General features: G+C 50.5%; 1 long non-coding RNA gene across 1 annotated transcript; it reads right to left on the bottom strand.

Annotated features, from left to right (window-relative positions):
* Window positions 1–753: 753 nt before the first annotated feature.
* LOC127307754 (uncharacterized) lies at window positions 754–2,497 on the bottom strand. The gene is made up of 4 exons (XR_007855817.2): window positions 1,990–2,497; window positions 1,827–1,897; window positions 1,620–1,739; window positions 754–1,113 (listed from the first exon to the last, which is right to left on the bottom strand). It is a non-coding gene; the product is annotated as an uncharacterized lncRNA (long non-coding RNA).
* Between the last annotated feature and the right edge of the window lie 204 nt (window positions 2,498–2,701).

Here is a 2,701-nt window from a genome sequence, read left to right as displayed (position 1 = left end):
TTTCCCCCTTCGCAAAGAAGTACTAACAAAGGCACTCACACTGTTGTCAAGTTTTAACCATTTATTATTGAAGTTGTGCTAACTTACAACACAAGTAATTATGATTGAAACAACAGGTGTAAGTTGTCTATGGTCGAGTCATACAGCTCCAAGTCGTCCATAACCGCGGACACGGCTTATCGATAAGATTGTAACCCTGCAGGGGTGCCCAAATGTTCCCACACGCACGCTCAACCCACTTACGACAGGTGGATATCACGACACGCACTCTCCTTCACTACAACAATGTCCAGGAAGCCACCTAACTAAGTTAACCCGTTTCGGAGCCCGGTCGAAACTCCGATGCGGACTTAGCTGTTTGCGTCTACGGCTTTTGGATGGAAACAGTGCCCGCAGGGTGAATCCATCTTCAGCAATACGTACCGCATCCTACGAGCGTGCAAGAGACAACGGAGTTACAAGGCAACATGGCTTCCCCAAGAGTAACATCATATCATCTGACCATAGAGAAACAAGCTTGCACGCCCGGGAGAAACAAAACAAACATCCAAACTAGTTGTGGCCACTGGACAAGGCTGTAGATTCCGGCAGTGGTCGAGGGGAGATCCGGTAAGCATACCCACGTGTGGTTAGAGCGCTCAGTCTCGGAACAGATAACAAGAACTCGGAGTCCTAAGATATTTAGGAAACACAAGTGAGCCGTCACAAAACAAGCAGCTGACCCACCGATGCCTCCGCTAAACAATTATCAACAACTAAAGTAACCATGATTCTTCCCAACATATAACCCGATAAGATAACAACAACGGTAACAAGATATAAGCACTAGCATGCACTACGACTCGCAAGGGCGGACTCGATAACCAAACAATAGCCGTAGGAGGTGGTGGTGGCAATATGGGCTGCTTGAGGTAATAAGTGGAAAGGACACGTGACAAGAACGCAACTTAAGGATAGCATGAGGGAGAAGGCAAAATAAAATAGGTGAGCGACTTCTGCAGGGGCAGGAGTATAGGGGAAATGCTTGCCTGTTAAAGCTTGCCGAGGGACATCCGGAGAACTTGGCGTATCTCACCACACCACTTCGCGATCATATCCGGGAAGAAGCAGATGCTGGAACACACATCGGATGCAAATCTTACTACTACGGCAGAAGAATCGGCATGCTCATGATATGGTATGCATGCATGACATGGCAAACATGATGCGGTGGATCAACTTATATCCAATTTAAACGGAATCGGAATTCCGACAAACAATTATTAGGTTCGAGTTGTTTATCTACCCCGCATATTAAATGTAGATTAGCATGGCAAAGACATGGCAGGGGTGTGGTACTTCAATATTAAACGGAGCGGGGAAATCCCTAGTTGGAAATCCGAAATACTCCGCATATATGTGAGGTGAAATGCACAAACTATCACAGCTCGACATGATGCAAGATGCAAACAGATATATGGATGGCATATTCATGTTCCTTATGTTTTTCTGATCAATTTTCATATATAAAATATTTTACTTGGAGTTACGGTTTGTGAGATATGATTTTTGCAAGATATAAATATTTGCAGCAATTTTCAGGGAAAACAGAAAAAGGGCCATGACGAACTGGGTTGGACCTGCGCTATGCTGGGCCGGAACTGAACAGCTTCGGCGTCGGATTGGGTTGGGCCGCACCGGGCGTTGATCTGAGGTGGAGGATCTGGGCCGAGGCCCATCTACAGAAGATCTATGCAGATCTGGCAAAACAGAGAAAAAGGTGGGCTTAATTTGCATACGGTGCAAATTGAACCCAGGATCTGGTGGAGATAGGCAAAGGGACGAACCAGCTCAGCTACATGTCGTTGATGCTTTTGGAAGGTCTCCACGGAAGAAAAACCATCGGTGCCTGCGGGATCTGAACGAAAAAAAAAAAGAAAACCCGGATTTAATTGACCACCGTGGAGATTTGATCTTGGGATCTGGTGGGTGAACAAACCAGGAGGTTACCACTGCGCTGCTTGTTTGGATGGTGATGGTTCTGGGTCGCCCAACAAGAAGAAGCAGATGGAGGCGGAGCTCGAGCATGGCGGCCATGGTGGACGGCCCTGGTTGGAGAAGGACTTGACGGCTGCGAGCGAAAGAGGACGAGGAAGATGGAGTCGAGGATGCGCCCGGACGCGGGGAAGCCGAGGGCGTGCTCGGTTTGGCCGGAGGAGGACGAGGCTGGCCGGAATTGGAGAAGAAAGGCGACGGTCTGCGCGGGGAATCGGCGACCTTGGCGACGGCACGAGGCGCCCAGGCTCGATTCCTTGCACGAGGATGATCAGGGAGAAGAGGCGGTTCTCGTGGTGCTCTCAGAACGAAGAGGGGCGGCCGGAAGTGGCGGCGCCATGGCGAGCACGGTGGTGGCAGAAGCTTGGGGTTTCCTCTTCCTTTGGTTTCACAGAGAAAAAGAGAAGGGGAGAGGGGTGGCGGCGCGAGGATGGGGAAGGAAGGGGAGAGCCCTAGGATTTGGGGAGGGCAGAAGAGGGATTAAAAAGGGAGGGGGAGCAGGTGGAGTGGTGGCGCTCGGTGGTGGTTGGGAGGACCACAGGCACTCGTGCCTCTCGTGTCGTTGTCCAGGACGAAAGGGAAAAGAAAGGAGGAGAGGGATGAAGGGGTACGGGCCGGAGGAGAAGATGGGCTTGGGCCAGCAGTGGGAGAAAGGATGGTGGACTGC

The sequence above is a fragment of the Lolium perenne genome, chromosome 6 (genome assembly GCF_019359855.2).
Source record: "Lolium perenne isolate Kyuss_39 chromosome 6, Kyuss_2.0, whole genome shotgun sequence".
Lineage (NCBI taxonomy): Eukaryota > Viridiplantae > Streptophyta > Magnoliopsida > Poales > Poaceae > Lolium > Lolium perenne.
The sequence above is the reverse complement of the archived record's forward strand: the minus strand, read 5'-3'. Positions and strand labels throughout refer to the sequence as shown.